At 48.8% G+C, this 19,984-nt stretch overlaps 1 protein-coding gene and 1 pseudogene across 2 annotated transcripts in view; both read left to right on the forward strand.

Annotated features, from left to right (window-relative positions):
* LOC132832900 (class I histocompatibility antigen, F10 alpha chain-like) overlaps positions 1–19,984 on the forward strand; it is a 195,129-nt gene that overhangs the window by 152,635 nt on the left and 22,510 nt on the right. The gene's annotated exons all lie outside the window — the stretch shown is intronic.
* LOC132833014 (U1 spliceosomal RNA) lies at positions 16,036–16,173 on the forward strand (annotated as a pseudogene).

Raw genomic sequence — 19,984 nt, forward strand, 5'->3', positions numbered from 1 at the left:
TGCTCGGCCATTTCAGAGGGCAGGTGAGAGTCAACCACATTGTTGTGGGGTCTAGAGTCACATGTAGACCAGACTAGGTGAGGATGGCAGAATTCCTTCCCTGAAATGCATTAGGGAACCAATTGGATATTTCTAAACCATCCACAATGGTCCGATGCTCATCAGCAGATTCTTAATTCCAGTTTTTCTTTATTGGATTCAGATTCTGCCAACTGCTGTGGCAGGATTCTAACCTGAGTCCCAAAACATCACCAGAGTTTCTGGGATAATAGCGTAGTGATGGCACTACTAGACCATGGTCCCACCTGCATTTCCACTTGGGTCTAATTTCTCAAGGTCTAATCTGATCTCTGCCCCTCAACCCATTGAATTCAAGCTGGTCGAAATGACTTCAGTTTATTTTAGAAAGAGTGATTGAAATCAATGCACGCTAGTATATCAGTGTCTCTAAAAACAGCTTAAATGGAACTGTGGAATTTTTGGCTTTATTAATCAAGATATTGAATACAAGAATAAGGAAGTGTTGAAGGAGTAGTATATAACATTAGTGAGTTCACAGCTGGGGTATTGCGTACAGTTTAATTACCACACTATAAGAAGGATCATAGAATCCCTACAGTGTGGAAACAGGCCATTTGGCCCAACATGTCCACATGAACCCTCTGAAGAGTAACCCACCCAGACCCATCCTCCTACCCTATTGTCCACACATTTACCCCTGACTAATGCACCTAACCTACATATCCCTGAACACTGCCTGAATCAGCAATTTAGCAAGACCAATTCACCTGGCTTGCACATCTTTAGACTGTGGGAGGAAACTGGAGCACCTGGAGGAAACCCACACAGACAGTCGTTCGAGGCTGGAATCAAACCCAGGTCCCGAGCACTATGAGGCAGCAGTGCTAACTACTGAGTCACCCGTGCCATGAGAGAGGGTGCAAAGGATGTTCACCTGAAGGTTGCCTTGCCTGGATAGTTTCAGCTATTAAGAAAGACTGGAGAGTCTGGGGTAGCTTTCCCTCGAGCAGAGAAATTTGAGGGGGGAATGCAATTGAGATGGATCATGTTTTGACAGGGTATGATGGGGAGAAATGTTTCCCCTTAATGGAGGAATGAATCATCAGCTTTTAAGATAAGGAGCAGGAGCTTTAGAGGTTTGTTTTTCAGATTAGATTAGATTCCCTGCAGTGTGGGAATAGGCCCTTTGGCCCAACCAGTCCACACCGACCCTCCGAAGAGTAACCCACACAGAGCTATTTCCCTCTGACTAATGCACCTAACACTATGAGCAATTTACCATGGCCAATTCACCTGAGCTACACATCTTTGGACTGTGGGAAGAAATCCACCCAGACACAGGGAGAATGTGCAAACTCCACACAGACAGTCACCCAAGACTAGAATTGAACCTGGGACGCTGGTGCTGTGAGGCAGCAGTGCTAACCACTGAGCTACTGTGCCACCCCAATTTGAGGTGATTTGAGGAAATAAATATTCAATCAGAGTTGTGGGTATCTGAAACTTTATGCCTGAAAGTGTAGAGGAAGCAAGAACCCTCAAGATCTTTATGAATGATTTAGATAAGCACTTGTAATGTCATAACATAGAAGGCTGTGGGCTAAGTGCTCCAGAATAGAATAGATGGATGAAAATCAGTTCTGAGTCTTACCAGATTCAAAGCATGAACTCATTCAGTCACAGTGGTTTATAGCATGGAAACAGGTCCTTCAGCCCAACTTGTCCATGCCACCCAGTATTCACAGATAGTCACAATTTTCACAACTCTATTCTTCTCCACAGTTGCTGACAGAACTGCTGAGTTTCTCCAGTATTCTCTGTGTTGGTTTTAGAATATAATGGTGGACAACATGGCCTCACAGACCCAGGGTCCCTCACCCTCCGTTGGGTGACTGTCTTTGTGGAGTTTGCATCTGTGTGGGTTTCTGCAGGACACTCCAGTTTCCTCCCACAGCCCAAAGTCCAACGCAGGTTAGTTTGTGCTAAATTGCCCCACAGTGTCCAATGATACGCAAGCTAGGTGGATTAACTATGGTAAAGTTGGGGTTACAGGGATAGGGTGGGGGTCTGGATGGGATGCGTTTGGGAGGGTGAGGGTACACTCGATGGGTTAAATGGCCTCTTTCTGCGCTCTGTAATTTGATGATTAGTGTGGATTCATGAGGTCTAAGAGCCTCTTTCGGCACTATAAGCACGTGAACAGTACGATCCCATAGGCTGCCATGCAATGGATGAGCAGTGAATTTGTTGGAAAATGAAAACATCTTCTGCCATGACCTTCTGCAAGGCGTAAATCCAATGGGATTCTCCCCCACTTGCCTGGATGAGTGCAGCTCCAACAACACTGATGAAGGTCAGAAGTCACACGACACCAGGTTGTAGTCAATTGACAATAGGTGCAGGAGTAGGCCATTCTGCCCTTCGAGCCTGCACCACCATTCATTATGATCATGGCTGATCATCCTCAATCAGTATCCTGTTCCTGCCTTATCTCCATAACCCTTGATTCCACTATCCTTGAGAGCTCTATCCAACTCTTTCTTAAATAAATCCAGAGACTGGGCCTCCACTGCCCTCTGGGGCAGACCATTCCACACAGCCACCACTCTCTGGGTGAAGAAGTTTCCCTCATCTCTGTTCTAAATGGCCTATCCCTTATTTTTAAGCTGTGTCCTCTGGTTCGGGACTCACCCATCAGCGGAAACATGTTTCCTCCCTCCAGAGTGTCCAATCCTTTAATAATCTTATATGTCTCAATCAGATCCCCTCTCAGTCTTCTCAACTCAAGGATATACAAGCCCAGTCGCTCCAATCTTTCAACATAAGATAGTCCCACCATTCCAGGAATTAACCAGTGAACCTACACTGCACTCCCTCAATAACCAGAATGCCTTTCCTCAAATTTGGAGACCAGAACTGCACACAATATTCCAGGTGCCGTCTCACCAGGGCCCTGTACAGCTGTAGAAGAACCTCTTTGCATCTATACTCAATCCCTCTTGTTATGAAGGCCAGCATGCTATTAGCTTTCTTCACTACCTGCTGTACCTGCATGCTTGCTTTCATTGACTGGTGTACAAGAACACCCAGATCTCTTTGTACTACCCTTTAGCTAACTTGACTCCAAGTCAACCAGGTTTATTTGAAATCACAAGCTTTCTGAGCACTGCATCTTTGTCAGGCAGTGAAGCAGTGCTGTGAAAGCTTGTGATTTCAAATACACTTGTTGAACTATGACCTTGTGTCGTATCCACTCCAGTCCGACACTGGCACCTCCACATCACCATTGAAGAAGCTTGACAAAGCTGGGTGGCACAGTGGCTCAGTGGTTAGCATAGCGCTGGGGACCCGGGTTCAATTCCTACCTTGGGGGACAGTCTGTGTGGAATTTTCACATTCTCCCTGTGTCTGTTTCCTCCCACACTTTAACGATGTGCAGGTCAAGTGACTTGGCCATGCTAAATTGCCCATACTGTTAGCTGCATTAGTTGGCATAAATGTTAGATGGGGGAATGGGTCTGGGTGGGTTGCTCTCCTTTGGAGGGTCAGTGTGGACTTGTTGGGCTGAAGGGTCTGTTTCTATACTATATAATCTAAAGGAGCCCACGAGATCCACAAAATTCAGTTCCTCTACCAATGATGCTCAGTACCGTTAGTGTATACAGTACTATCTCCAAGATGCACTGCAGAAGGTACCTCATGTAACCTTCTAAGCCCATGACCAGTACCATCTACTTCGTGTTTATATTATCTGATTGAAAGCTTAGGAAAATGTCACTAAGAGATTGTGGAATCATGCCTCGGGTTAAAAGGTTGGAAGTATCACTCCGCCATTAATAACCAGGGAGGTGCAGAAACCAGATAACAAAAGAATTGCTGCAATCACAGTGATTGTGAAGTGATCGAACAGTCAATGTGGATCTGTGAAGGGAAGGATCTGCCTGGCTTATTAGGCCGAAGTGTTTTATGTTCCCCTGGATAAGATCGCATCGGTCCCTATCTCTGCATTGCAGCAGTCACAACAATGATGTTTCTATTTTTTTTTTACTTATTCTGAGATTTTATTCATAGCTTGGTAATTAAATGTTTAATAAACAGTAATACAAGAGAAACAAATGTTAGTTAAATGCCTCTGGTTAGTGTTTTCAGAGGATTCATATTAAATACAGCAAAATACTTTGTATTAAACTCTCATAATTTGAAGACATCTGGGCAGGGAAACCGATTTCTTGCACCATTGATATATATATATATATATATAAAAAAATTAATTTTACCCACTAATAATCCTGGTTCTGCTCTCTCTATACACTGAGCGAAGTGCCTTACCAAAAGAACAATGATGTTTCTACTCAGTGGCTCTACACACACGGTTGGCTGTTTCTGTGATAGGGAGTATCTCACCATAATCGGTTGTGGGTTTGGGGCCTTACCTCTGGAGTGAAAACTCCTTTGAGGGTTTTGAGCATACTACTTTTACTTTGGAGAAGTTGGTGCTAAGCCATTTCCCTGAGCTGCTACAGTCATTTGAGAGAAGGGAGTTTCAGGATGTTGACCCAGCAACACTGAAGGCAGAGCGATACAGTTCCAAGTCAGGATGGTGAACTAACTTGAGGGGAACCTGCAGGACTCGGTGTTCTCATGCATCTGCTGCCCTTGTCCTTCTAGATGGTAGAGGGCATGGGTTTGGAAGGCACTGTCAAAGGAGTACTGGCAAGTTGCTATGTTGCATCTTGTGACTAGCAACAATGTGTACAATATGGAGGGAGTGAATGCTTACATAGGATGCTGATTGAGTGGGATGTTTTGTTATAGCTGGTGTTAGACTTGGAGAGTGTTGAAGCTGGAATCCAGGCAAGTGGAGAGTATTCTATTACACTCCGGATTTGTAGATGGGAGACGGGAGTCAGGAGGTGACTTGGGGAAGATAAAGTGGCTCAGTGGTTAGCACTGCCGTCACACTGCTCCAGGAACCCAGATTTGACTCCAGGTTCAGTCGACTGTGTGGAGTTTGCACATTTTGCCATGTCTGCGTGGGTTTCCTCTGGGTGCTCCAATTTCCTCCCACAGTCAGGGCAGCACAGTGGCTCAGTGGTTAGCACTGCTGCCTCACAGCACCAGGGGCCTGGGTTCAATTTCAGCCTCGGGGGACTGTCTGTGTGAAGTTTGCACATTCTCCTTGTGTCTGTATGGGTTTCCCACAATCCATAGTATTCAGGAATGTGCAGGTTAGGTGCATTAGTCAGGGGCAAATGTAGAGTAATAGGGTAGGGGAATGGGTCTGGGTGGGTTACTGTTCGGAGGGTCGGTGTTGATTGTTGTAACAGAAGGCCTGTTTCCACCCTGGAGATTATATGATATGATTAGATTAGATTCCCTCCAGGGTGGAAACAGGCCCTTCGGCCTATCCAGGCCCATCTCCCTCATGCACCTAGAAGTATGGGCAATTTAGCATGGTCAATTCACTTAACCTGTACATCTTTGGACTGTATGAGGGAACTGGCTGTGGGCTTTGGACTGGCTGTGGGCGGCACGGTGGCACAGTGGTTAGCACTGCTGCCTCACAGCGCCTGAGACCCGGGTTCAATTCCTGACTCAGGCGACAGACTGTGTGGAGTTTGCACGTTCTCCCCGTGTCTGCGTGGGTTTCCTCCGGGTGCTCCGGTTTCCTCCCACATTCCAAAGATGTGCGGGTCAGGTGAATTGGCCATGCTAAATTGCTCGTAGTGTTAGGTGAGGGGTAGGTGTAGGGATGTGGGTGGGTTGCGCTTCGGCGGGTCGGTGTGGACTTGTTGGGCCGAAGGGCCTGTTTCCACACTGTAAGTAATCTAATCTAATAAATGTAGAGAGTGTGCTGCTGGAAAACGGAACAGGAGCACCCGGAGGAAACCCACGCAGATACAGGGAGAATGTGCAAACTCCACAGGCAGTCACCCAGGCTGGAATTGAACCTGGGACCCTGTTGCTGTGAGGCAGCAGTGCTAACTGCTGAGCCATCGTACCGCCTTATGAGTCGTAAGTTGTGCAGGTGAGGTGAATTGGCCGTGCTAAATTGCCCATAGTGTTAGGTGCATTAGTCAGAGAGAGATGGGTCTGGGTGGGTTACTCTACGGAGGGTCGGTGTGGACTTGTTGGGCTGAAGGGCCTGTTTCCACACTGTGGGGAATCTAACCTCATCTAAATTGTAGTGCCCAAGGATGTGCAGGCTGGGTGGGTTAGCCATGGTTAATGCGGGGTTTTTGGGATAGGATGAGGTCTTGGGTCTAGGTGGGATGCTCTTCAGCGAGTTGGCGATGAATCAATGGGCCGAATGACCTCTGCCTTGGAGGGATTCTGTGATTCAATACCCACTGCAGGATTCCTAACCTCTGATCTGCTCTGTAGTCATTGTAATAATATGCCGAAAGCATTCAGGATTCACACTCAACAACAATCACAAATATTCCCTCCCTGCATCACTGATCCTCAATCACAGCAGAATGTACCATGTACAAGATGCACTGCAGAAATTCACCAAAGGTCCTCAGACAGCACCTTCCAAACACACAATCACTCCTATCTGGAAGGAGGAGGGTAGCAGATACATGGGAACACCTCCACCTACCTGCAAGCTCCCCTTTAAGCCTCTCGCCATCCTGACTCAGAAATGTATTTTCAGTTGCTTACCTCATTCACAAGCGGAAGGGGGAGAGGGAGGAACTCAGAAATTGGAGACCAATCTCACTATTGCATGCAGATTACAAAATTCTGTCAAAGGTAATCACCAACCGGGTCAGGTCTGCTCTGGGGTTGGTGATTCACCCTGACCAAACCTGTGCTGTGCCGGGCAGGAAGATCGCTGAGAGTCTCACACTCCTCAGGGATACGATCGCCTACGTGCAGGACAGAGGGTTGGACGCCTGCCTGATCAGCCTGGACCAGGAAAAAGCCTTTGACAGGATATTACACAGGTATATGAGAGATGTTCTCTCCAAAATAGGCTTTGGGGAGGGAACCTGCATTTGGATCAGACTGCTCTACACCAACATTGTCAGTGCAGTCTCAATCAATGGGAGGGAATCAGATAGCTTCCCAGTCAGATCTGGAGTCAGGCAGGGCTGCCCTCTCTCTCCTGCCTTGTTTATGTGCTGCATAGAGCCATTTGCCGAGTCCATCAGGAAGGATGCGAGCCTGAGAGGGGTGACTATTCCTGGCAGCGGGGGCCAGCAGGTTAAGGCCTCCCTGTACATGGATGGTGTCACCATTTTCTGCTCGGATCCGCTGTCCGTGCGCAGACTCACGTGCATTTGTGACCAGTTCGAACGGGCCTCGGGGGCCAAGGTAAACCGAGGCAAGAGCGAGGCCATGCTGTTCGGGAACTGGGCCGACCAATCCTCGATCCCCTTCACCGTCAGGACCGACCACCTGAAGGTGCTGGGTATTTGGTTCGGGGGGGCTGGGGCGTGCGCCAAGTCTTGGGAGGAGCGTATCAGCAAAGTGAGGCAGAAAGTGGGCAGATGGAAGCTACGGTCGCTCTCCATCGCGGGAAAAAAACCTGGTCATCAGGTGTGAGGCACTGTTATTGCTATTATACGTGGCACAGGTCTGGCCTAGTCCCAGAACCTGTGCCGCTGCAGTCACTCAGGCCATCTTCCAGTTTATATGGAGATCAAAGATTAACTGGGTCCGAAGAGACTCGATGTATAAAGATCTGGGCAACGGGGGAAAAAATACACCCAATGCCACCCTCACCCTGATGGCTACCTTTGTGTGTGGCTGCATTCAGCTGTGCGTGGATCCCCGGTACGCAAACACCAAGTGTCACTACGTACTGAGGTTCTACCTGTCCCCGGTGTTGCGAAGGATGGGCCTGGCCTCGTTGCCGCGGAACGCTCCGAGTAATTGGACCGTTCCGTACCACCTGTCCTTCGTGGAGAAGTTTATGAAGAAAAACAACTTTGACCACAAGTCCATCAAGAAGTGGTCAGCACGTAGTGTCCTTGAGACCTTTCGGGAAAAGGAGAGGCCGGATCCTATCGAGCGGTTCCCTGAGCAGACTGTCAAAGCAATTTGGCAGAATGCCTCATCACCAGAACTTTCCAACAAGCACCAAGACATGGCTTGGCTGGTGGTGAGAAGGGCTCTACCTGTGAGATCGTTTATGCATGCCCGGACTCTCAGCCGCACCGCACGCTGCCCTCGAAGCGGCTGCAGGGGGGACGAGACTGTCACACACCTCCTTCTGGAATGTGCCTACGCAGAATAAGTCTGAGAGCAATGCAGTGGTGTTTGTCGAGGTTCGTCCCGAGCAGCGCTGTGACGCGGGACTCTGTGCCCTATGGTCTGTTCCCGGAACAGACACCGAGACGAACATCAACTGTGCCTGGGGGATCATCAACTCGGTGAAGGACACTCTCTGGGCGGTCCGAAACCTGTTGATCCTGACTGAGTGTTGCAGACTGGCACATTCCAAGGTCCAGGACTACGTGTTGAGGGATGAGCTGAAGCTTGGGGCAGCTGCCGCCAAGGCACGGTGGGGAAAGACTTAGCAAGGGGTCCGACGCAGTAACGGGACTTCGCTGGCCCCCTGCTAAATACGTGGATAGTAATCGTACAGACTTGTATCTTTGGATGATTACTCTGTCTCTGTATGCCAAGCAATGGAATGTTTATGAATTCATGTCATGACCCATTGTATAGATCATCAAAATATGTTATGAATAAAGTATTCAAAGTTTGGGAGAAGATTTGTAGCTCAGGTGCTCGTTGTTGTGGTTCTGTTCACCGAGCTGGGAATTTGTGTTGCAGACGTTTCGTCCCCTGTCTGGGTGACATCCTCAGTGCTTGGGAGCCTCCTGTGAAGCGCTTCTGTGATGTTTCCTCCGGCATTTGTAGTGGTTTGAATCTGCCACTTCCCGTTGTCAGTTCCAGCTGCCCGTCGATGTGCTTATTGATTGAATCTGTGGGTGAGTGCCATGCCTCTAGGAATTCCCTGGCTGTTCTCTGTTTGGCTTGTCCTATAATAGTAGTGTGGTCCCAGTCTTGTGTTAGCCGTCTTCCTGTTTGTCCTGTGTAGTGTCCTATGTACATGAGCAAAACCAATGTAGTGTACAAAATCCCATGCAAGGACTGCACAAAACACTACACAGGACAAACAGGAAGACAGCTAACAACCCGCATCTATGAACACCAACTAACCACGAAACGACACGACCAGCTATCCTTAGTAGCCACACACGCAGATGACAAGCAACATGAATTTGACTGGGACCACACTACTATTATAGGACAAGCCAAACAGAGAACAGCCAGGGAATTCCGAGAGGCATGGCACTCACCCACAGATTCAATCAATAAGCACATCGACCTGGTCGCAATATACCGACCACTGCAGCGGAAGCGGCAGATTCAAACCACTACAAATGCCGGAGGAAGGATCACAGAAGCGCTTCACAGGAGGCTCCCAAGCACTGAGGATGTCACCTAGACAGGGGACGAAATGTCTGCAACACAAATTCCCAGCTCGGCGAACAGAACCACAACAATGAATAAAGTATATTTTTGAAGTAAAAAATTAATTTTCAGTAGCTCACAGGATGAGGATGTCACTAGGTGGACCAGCATTTATTACCCATCCATAATTTCCCAGAAGGCAGTAGATAGTCAACCTTAGCCATGTTTTGGGGACATTTCACCTAATTCAATGGACAGGCTTCTCAGGAACGGGGGCCCCTTCTTGGTCTTAATGTACCTGTTCTCCATAAACTGCAGAGGTGGTGGGGCTGTGCCAGTAAAGTCAGGGCAGAGATACACAAGTGTCCTTCCCACATCCCCTCTTCGTCCACCATTCAAGATTGATAATTGAGGTTCAAAGAGCCCAGTGCAAATCCAGGGCCAGATAAATTAACTTTATTGAGATTTTGAAGATGGAACAAAGAGGATTCATGAGGTCAGAGCAGAGGATGTGATCCATATGGACTTAGTAAGGCGTTCGACAAGGTTCCTCATGGAACACTGGTTAGCATGCTTAGATCACATGGAATACAGGGAGAACGAGCCATTTGGATACAGAACTGGCTCAAAAGTTGAAGACAGAGGGTGGTAGTGGAGGGCTGCTTTTCAGACTGGAGGCCTGTGACCAGTGAAGTTCCACAAGGATCAGTGCTGGGTCTGCTGCTCTTCACTATTTATATAAATGATTTGGATGTGAGCATAAGAGGTAAAGTTAGTAAGTTTTCAGATGACAGAGGGTTACCTCTGAGTACAACGGGATCTTGATCAGATGGGCCAATTGGCTGAGGAGTACAGATGGAGTTTAATTTAGGTAAATGTGAGGTGCTGCATTTTGGAAAGGCAAACCAGGGCAAGACTTATACACTTAATGGTCAGGTCCTAGGGAGTGTTGTTGAACAAAGAGACCTTGGAGTGCAGGTTCATAGCTCTGTAAAAGTAGAGTCAAAAGTAGATAGGATTGTGAAAAAGGCACTTTGTATGCTTTCATTTATTGGTCAGAACATTAAGAATAGGAGTTGGGAGGCCATGTTGCAGGTGTACAGGACATTGGTCAGGCCACTTTTGGAATACAGTGTGCAATTCTGGTCTCTCTCCTATCGGAAGGATTTTGTGAAACTTTAAAGGGTTCAGAAAAAGATTTACAAAGATGTCGCCAGGGTTGGCGGTTTTGAGCTGTAGGGAGAGGTTGAATAAGCTGGGTCTGTTTTCCCTGGAGCATCAGAGGCTGAGGGGTCAATTTGTAGAGGTTTATAAATCAGGAGGGGCAGGGATAGGGTGAACAGCCCTGGGGTGGGGGAGTCCAGAACTAGAGGCATAGGTTTAGGGTGAGAGGGTGAATATACGAAAGGAGCATAAGGGAAACTTTTTCACCCAGAGGGTGGTGCGTGTATGGAATGAGCTGCCAATGGAAGTGGTGGAAGCTGGTACAATTATAACATTGTAAAGGCATCTGGATGGATATATGAATAGGAAGGGTTTAGAGGGATATGGGCCAAGTGCTGACAAATGGGACTAGATTGGTTTCGAATATCTGTTTGGCATGGAGAAGTTGGGCCAAAGGGTTTGTTTCTGTGCTGTACAACTCTATGAATCTGTAAATGGTTCCCAACAGGGGGTTGGCTTTGAGACCAAGTAAACAAGCTATCAGACCGGGCCGATAATGTGTGTCTAGTGTGCTACTGCCAGTGTCATGTGACCTTCCGAGACCACTCCCAAACCCGCTGCCTCTGGTACATAACCCAGGGCCCTGCAAATTATCCTAAGGCCCACTGTATGGTCTACTGACTCTTTTCCATCTGTCACACAGTTCATGGCGGTTTTACAGGATTCTGAGGAGCATGGGATGAACAGATAGTCGGAGTCTTTTCCCCAGGGTAGGAATGCCAATTTCTAGGGGACATAGTTGGTGTTGAAAGGGGGGATGTTTAAAGGCGATATGAGAGGCAGGGGTTTTGACACAGAAGGTGGTAAGTGCCTGTAATGCACTGTCAGAGGAGGTGATAGAGGCAGATAAAAGAGCAATGTTTAAGAGGCACCTTGACTGATCAATGAACGGGGAGGGAATAGAGGGATACAGACTCCTGAGAGGCAAAAGGTGTTCAGTACAGATTTAGTGGGCCATGTTCAGGGAGGAGCAGAACCTCAGGGACCACAGAGTGCTCGATCCTTTGCAGCATCTGCTGGATAGCTACAATTATATCGGTTTTTAGTTTATAAATCAGGGGAGAGGGTGGACACAAGTTCCCCACTACCGTAAAGTTTGCAATTGACGATACCACGTTTGGGAACATTACAGGCGCTAGCACACCCAGAATGCAATGGGATGGTCGCATCCTGGGCGAAGCACCTTCATTTTTGTTCATTGCGAAATTTTTAAAAATCCTAATATACAGGGTGGGGTTTGGGAGAGGTGGGGGTGGTATTCATAGCATTTGGAAGAGAAAAGAGTAGCTTGAGGACAGTACAGTGTTAATGATAGCAAGTTAAACATTAATGGCAGTGTTGGTAATTCTAGTACTAAACAGCCCAAGCACTGGCACAGCAGGACACAAGGAAAGCAAGGGCTAAATTTTAAACTTTCCAAACACTGACTGGGGACTGCCAGAATGTTAAGAACTTGGATGGAGAGAAATTTGTTGCTAAATCCCTGGGACCTGATGAAGTATATCCCAGGACTTTATAGGAGGCCAGGGAGAAAATTGTGTGGCCTCTAGCAGAGATATTTGTCCCATTGCCAGCCAGGGTGAAGTGCTGCAGGGGATGGCTAATGTTGTGAAATTATTTAAGAAAGGCTGCAGGGGAATGCCTTGGGAACGATAGACTGGTGATCATCACAGCTGTGGTTGGTAAGTTGTGAGAGAGGATTCTGAGAGTTGGGACCCAGAGGCATTTGGAGAGGCAAGGACTCATTTGGAATAGTCAGTGTGGCTTTGTGCATGGCAAATTGTTCTCATGAATTTGATTAAGTTTTTCCAAGGTGTGCCAAGAAAGTGGATGAGGGCAGTGTGGTAATTGTTGTCTTCATGGATTTTGGCAAGGCCTTTGACCAGGTACCACATAGTGGGTTATTCAGTAAGGTTAGATCTCACAGGATCAAGGGAGAGCCAGCCAACTGGATACAAAAGTGGCTTGAAGGTAGAAAACAGAGCGTGGTGGAAGAGGGTTATTTCTGAAACTAGAATCCTACGGCCAATGGCGTACTACAGGAATTGGTGCTGCATCTAATGTTACCCATCATTTATTTAAATGAATTGAATAAGAGGTATGGTTTGTAGGTTTGCAGATGACCCCAGGATTAGTAGTATCATGGACAGCAAATAAGGTTAACTGGGAGTACAATGGAATCTTGATCAAATGGGCTAGTGGCCTGAGGAATGGCAGGTGGAGTTTAACATAGGTAAATGCAAGGTGTTGCATTTTGTAGGTCAAACCAGGACAGGAATTACACAGTCAATTGTAGGCAGTCTGGTTACCCTACTAGAGGAAGGATATTGTTAAACCAGAAAGTGTGCAGAGATGATTGACTGGGATGCTACCTGGACTGGAAGGTTTGAGCAGTACAAGGAGAGGTTGGGATGTCTGGGGTGTATAAGACTGAGGGGGTGATCTCCTAAAGGTCTTGTTCTGCATAGTTCTGTGATGCAGGACTCTATGTTCTACCGTCTGTTCCCTGGAACGCACACTGAGACAAACACAGACTGAACTTAGACAGCCATCAATTCAGTGAAAGGTGCTCTTTGATCTACCTAAAAATTGTTGTCCTTTCAGAACAAGGAGTTGTCCTTTCCTAAGTGTTGGAAGCACATTTCAATGTCCAGGACTACGTGCTGAGAGACGCAGTAAAGCTTGAAGGCAGCTGCCAGCAAGATATAATTGGGAAAGACCATTGTCAAAGGTCTCCCTGCTGAAGGTAAAATGGGGTCCATTCAGTTATTGGACGTTCCTGGTGCATCAAATACAGTCAAAGAAGCAAAGAGATGTACAGCACGGTAACAGACACTTTGGTCCAACTTGTCCATGCCGACCAGCTATCCCAACCCCATCTCGTCCCACCTGCCAGCACACAGCCCATATCCCTCTAAACTCTTCCTATTCATAAACCCATTCAGATACCTATAAGAAAAGTATATAAATAAAGTTTCTTTGATGAATGAATGTATTTTTGAAATGTAAAAATGTATAAAATCATGACAGGCATCAATAAGCGAGATATCCAACAGCTTTTCCCCATGGCAGTGGAATCTCAGACTAATCTGTAGGTGTATGAGCCATGGGAAATGTAGGGTTACAAGGAAAGGGGAGGGGGATGGATCTGGGTGGGATGCTCTTTGGAGGGTCAATGTGGACTTGTTGGGTCAAATACCTGTTGCCACACTATTGACATTCTGTACAGTGGGCATCGATATAAAAGGGTTCGGGGGCAATTTTTTTCAAATACAGGGTCGTGAGTGTCTGGAACAGGATGCCAGAGGTAGTGGTGGAGTCAAGTACAATATTGTCAGTTAGGAAATATCTGGACAGGTGCATGGATGGGACAGATATGGAGGCAAATGAGATTAAATTTAATTGTGAACACTGTGCAGCAGAGACAATTTGGGCCGAACAGCCTGTCACAGTACTGTAAACTTCTATGATTAGATGACAATATCTACCCTGTCCTTTTCCCACAGGATCTCAAGGACGCTACGTATATCACACATGTATATGAGAGATGTTCTTTCCAAAATGGGCTTTGGGGAGGGAATCTGCAATTGGATCAGACTGCTCTACACCAACATCGTCAGTGCAGTCTCAATCAATGGGTGGGAATCAGATAGCTTCCCAGTCAGATCTGGAGTCAGGCAGGGCTGCCCTCTCTCTCCTGCCTTGTTTGTGTGCTGCATAGAGCCATTTGCCGAGTCCATCAGGAAGGATCCGAGCCTGAGAGGGGTGACTATTCCTGGCAGTGGGGGCCTGCAGGTTAAGGCCTCCCTGTACATGGATGACGTCGCCGTTTTCTGCTCGGATCCGCTGACCGTGCGCAGACTCATGTGCATTTGTGACCAGTTCGAACGGGCCTCGGGGGCCAAGGTAAACCGAGGCAAGAGAGATGCCAAGCTCTTCGGGAACTGGGCCGACCAATCCTCGATCCCCATCACCGTCAGGACCGACCACCTGAAGGTGCTGGGTATTTGGTTCAGGGGTGCTGGGGCGTGCGCCAAGTCTTGGGAGGAGCGTATCAGCAAAGTGAGGCAGAAACTGGGCAGATGGAAGCTACGGTCGCTCTCCATCACGGGAAAAAATCCTGGTCAACAGGTGTGAGGCACTGTCATTGCTGTTGTACGTGGCACAGGTCTGGCCTATTCCCAGAACCTGTGCCGCTGCAGTCACCCGGGCCATCTTCCAGGTTATATGGAGTTCAAAGATGGACCGGGTCCGAAGGGACTCGCTGTACAAAGATCTGGGCAACGGGGGAAAAAATACACCCAATACCACCCTCCCCCTTATGGGCACCTTTGTGTGTGGCTGCATCAAGCTGTGCGTGGATCCCCGGTACGCAAACACCAAGTATCACTGCGTACTGATGGTCTACCTGTCCCCAGTGTTGCGAAGGATGGGCCTGGCCTCGCTGCCGCGGAATGCTCCGAGTAGTTGGACCGTTCCGTATCACCTGTCCTTTGTGGAGAAATTTTTGAAGAAAAACATCTTTGACCACAAGTCCATCAGGAAGTGGTCAGCACGTAGCATCCTCAAGACCCTTCGGGAAAAGGAAAGGGCGGAGCCTGTTGAGTGGTTCCCTGAGCAGACTGTCAAAGCAATTTGGCCGAATGCCTCATCGACAGAACTTGCCAACAAGCACCAAGACATGGCTTGGCTGGTGGTGAGAAGGGCTCTGCCTGTGAGATCCTTTATGCACGCCCGGACTCTCAGCCGCACCGCACGCTGCCCTCGAAGCGGCTGCGGGGGGGACGAGACTGTCACACACCTCCTTCTGGAATGTGCCTATGCAGAAGAAGTCTGGAGAGGAATGCAGTGGTATTTGTCGAGGTTCGTCCCGAACAGCGCTGTGACGCGGGACTCCGTGCTCTACGGCCTGTTCCCGGGACGCACACCGAGACGAACATCAACTGTGTCTGGAGGATCATCAACTCGGTGAAGGACGCTCTCTGTGTGGTCCAAAACCTGTTGATCTTCCAGTTGAAGGAGTTGACTCCGACTGAGTGTTGCAGACTGGCATATTCCAAGGTCCGGGACTACGTGTTGAGGGACGCGCTGAAGCTCGGGGCAGCTGCCGCCAAGGCGCGGTGGGGAAAGACCACCGTGTAACATCTGCCTGTCGAAAGAAAAGCAGGGGGCCCATGCAGTCATTTGGGCTCTGCTGATGCCTCAGCTCAATATATGAGTGAGAAATGCACAGATCTGTATGTAATAATGATAATTCTGAGCTGTGTATGTAAATGTGGAAATATGCATGGCATTACCTAATGTACAGTGTATCAAATTATTTTATGAATATTATACAAATAAAGTATATTTTTGAAATAAAAAAAATGGTGGTTCTCCCAGGACGAGGCTATCCCATTGCACTTTGGGTGTGCTGACGCCTGCGATGTCCCCACATGTGGGATACTCGACTGCAAAGTTTGTGGTAGTGGGGGACTGCGTTCGCGCTATCCCCTGATTTACCAGCAAAAAGCAGATCTTTCAGTAGATGGCGCTCACTTGTGCTTCATACGGCTTCCTATCTCCCGCGCACCGACGTTCAATTCAGTTTCACCCAAATCGGCAGATAATGCCGCACGTCTTACTTCATCCTGCAATAAACCGCGGTGTTCAAAGCTTTTCATAAGAGGACCAAGCCCTTCAAATAACCAAATCTGCGCCCGCATTTGCTCCATTTCCCTCTATTAGTGGTTAGCACTGCTGCCTCACAGCGCCTGAGACCTGGGTTCAGTTCCCGACTCAGGCGACTGACTGTGTGGAGTTTGCACATTCTCCCCGTGTCTGTGTGGGTTTCCTCCGGGTGCTCCGGTTTCCTCCCACAGTCCAAAGATGTGCGGGTCAGGTGAATTGGCCATGCTAAATTGCCCGTGGTGTTGGGTAAGGGATAAATGTAGGGGCATGGGTGGGTTGTGCTTCGGCGGGCCGGTGTGGACTTGGGCCAAAGGGCCTGTTTCCACACTGTAAGTAATCTAATCCACTGCCTATCTCTTCCAGTATTGCTCAAAGTGCCTCTTTCAACAATTTATTCGACAGATTATATTCAGCTCTGTCCACTGATTCTTCACCACCAGCTCCAGGTAAAAGGAGAGGTAACTGGGAGCAGCGATCCTGTGACAGCCCTGCTGTCAGATGGAGAACTGGACGGTGCGGACCCTGGGCTAGACACAAAGACACCAGAGCGGGGAAATGGCTTCAGCGTGGAGCCGGACAGCTACCTCAGCCCTGGGATGGTCCAGCAGTTTGCCGTCACCACGGGGATACACACAGCTACCCCAGAGGGTCAAGACCAGCAGCAAATGGACACTGTTAACCTCGTAAACTGTTAAAATGGGGTTTAAAATTGCCAGCATCAATGTGCGTAGCATCAAATCGGCTACGCGATGGGTTTCAACGATGGCCTTCCTGGCCAGCGTTAAAGCCGATACCGCACGTCAGCAGCTACAGGAGATGGTCGAGCTTGTGGGCCCATGGGCAGTCAGTTTGGTCGGGGGGACACGACAGCCGCGTCTCTGGCCTGGGTATCCTGTTGCGAGGAGAAAGTAAGATCTGCAGATGCTGGAGATCAGAGCTGAAAATGTGTTGCTGGAAAAGCACAGCAGGTCAGGCAGCATCCAAGGAACAGGAGAATCGACGTTTTGGGTATAAGCCTCATTCCTGAAGAAGGGCTGATGCCCGAAACGTCGAATCTCCTGCTCCTTGGATGCTGCCTGACCTGCTGCGCTTTTCCAGTAACACATTTTCAGCTCCATCCTGTTGCAAGGAAGCAACTTCACCATCTCCGAGGTTAAGGAGGTGGTGTGCGGGCGCCTCCTCGTCGCTGACGTTATGTACAGGAATGCTCCCCTGAGACTGATCAATGTGTACGCCCCAGTGGGTAAGAGGGAACGGTTGGCCGTCCTGCAGCAGCTTCCACTGTTGCTGGCTACGTCCAGGCCGGTCATTCTGGCCAGAGACTTCAACTGTATCATTGATGCAGATGGACGATCCGGCGGGGGGGGACAGTAAACTGGACGCCACGTCCAGAGCCCTGATGGACACGGTAAAAGATGCCAAGCTGCACGATGTCTTCAGCTCCCCTGCAGACGGAGCGCAGCGTAGATACACCTGGTCACGGGCAGACGGGTCTATCCGCTCAAGGATAGATTACCTGTTTGTGTCCCGAACGCTCTCGGTCAGATCCACCGATGTCAAGCCGGTGTTCTTCTCTGACCACTGCCTCCTGCTGGCTGACTGTCACCTACAGGACGAGCAGCGGGCGGGTAAGGGAACGTGGAAGCTGAACACTAAGCTGTTGACCCCGGGAAACATTGAGGAGCTCAAGAGGGACTACGCAGGTTGGAGAACCGTGAAGCCCCTCTTTGAGTCCCCAGTGGACTGGTGGGAAACAGTTAAAGGGAACATCAAGAGGTTCTTCATCCTCAAAGGTGTTCAGGAGGCGAGAGAGAGGCGGGGAAAACTGTCCCAGCTCCAGGAAAGTATGCAGAACCTGCTCCTGCTGCAGACAATGTGGGTCGATGTCATGGAGGACCTCAAGGAGGTGAAGGGCCAGCAAGCCTCGCTCTTTGCCTCGGAGGCCTCCAAGATAATCTTCCAGTCCAGGGTCCGCTCGGTGGAGCAGGACGAGACGTGCTCACGATTCTTCTTCCAGAAAGTGCACAAAGAGAGCTCTGTGCTCAGCAGCCTGAAGGAAGAAGACGGCTCGATAATGTCATCTCAGGCTGACGTCATGAGGATCAGTAAATCCTTCTATGCCAGTCAGTATGACCCGAAGCCGACTGACAGCGCAGCCTCCCAGTCGTTCCTGTCCTCTATGATGGAGGTCTTAGACGACAGAACACACGAGAGGCTGGACCAGCCGCTATCTCTGGACGAGCTGACCAAGGCCCTCGAGTCCTTCGAAAAGAATAAAACTCCTGGAAGCGATGGCTTACCGGTCGAGCTCTATCCCGCTCTGTGGGACTTGATTGGCCAGGACCTGCTGGAGGTGTATGTCAGTATGTCAGTGAGTTATCATTGATCAGAAACTCAGTTGGACTCACCACATAAATGCAGTGTCTACAAGAGCAGGTCAGAGGCTGGGGATACTGCAGTGAGTAACTCGTCTCCTGATTTCCCAATGCCTGTCCACAAACAACAAGACACAGGTCAGGAATGTGATGGAATACTCCCTGCTTGCCTGGATGTGTACAGCCATCTCAACACTGAAGAAGCTTGACACCATCCAGGACCTAGCAACCCAACTGATTGGCACTGCATCCACCAACATCCAGTCCCTCCATCACTGACACTCAGTTACAACAGTGTTTGCTATCTACAGAAATTCATCAAAGATCCTTAAACAGTGCCTTCCAAACCCACAACCACCTCCATCTGGAAGGTCAAGGTCAGCAGATATATGGGAACACCACCACCTTCATGTTCCCCTCCAAGCCACTCACCATCCTGACTCGGAAATATATCACCATTCCTTCACTGTCGCTGGTCAAAAGCCTGGATTTCCCTCCCTCATGGCATTGTGGGTCAAACCACAGGAGGTAGACTGCAGCAGTTCAGGAAGGCAGATCACCACCACCTTCTCAAGGGCAACTAGGGACGGGTAATAAATGCTGGCCAGTCAGAGACACCCACATCCTACAAAAACTGAATCAATACAAAAACTGGGGGAGGGGTGATACATGGTTATTGTCTCTGGAGCAGGAACCCAGTGACCAAAGTATCATTCCAGAATGAGAAGCCTCTTTCTCCTCCAGGGAGTTGTTCAATTTTCACACCTGGATGTGACAGGACAGCAGAGCTTCGATCTTATCTATCAACTGTGGAATCACTAAGTTCTGACTCTGCTCCCTCTGCTGTTTACTGCACGATCAGTCCTGATCTGTCACTTCACTGACCAACACAATCGCTTACAAGTTCCCCTCCAAGCCACTCACCATCCTGACTTGGAAATATATTGCACTTCCTTCACTGTCACTGGGTCAAAATCCTGGAATTCCCTCCCTAATGACATTGTGGGTCTCCCACCACCACATGAACTGCTGATGTTCAGGAAGGTACCTCACCCCCACCTTCTCAAGGACAGTTAGGGATGGGAAATAAATTCCAGCAGCCAGTGATTTCCACGTCTCTCCACTGAATAAAAAAGACATCATTTTTCATCTCTGCCTGCTCCTGCTCCTGTGATCCCTCCCACATTCCTCATTGAACTGGGATTGGTCCCCTGGCTTGTTGGTAATGAGAGACTGGGGGTTGGGTTGAGCCATGAGGTGAC

This window comes from Hemiscyllium ocellatum, chromosome 35 (genome assembly GCF_020745735.1).
Source record: "Hemiscyllium ocellatum isolate sHemOce1 chromosome 35, sHemOce1.pat.X.cur, whole genome shotgun sequence".
In the NCBI taxonomy this organism is placed as follows: domain Eukaryota; kingdom Metazoa; phylum Chordata; class Chondrichthyes; order Orectolobiformes; family Hemiscylliidae; genus Hemiscyllium; species Hemiscyllium ocellatum.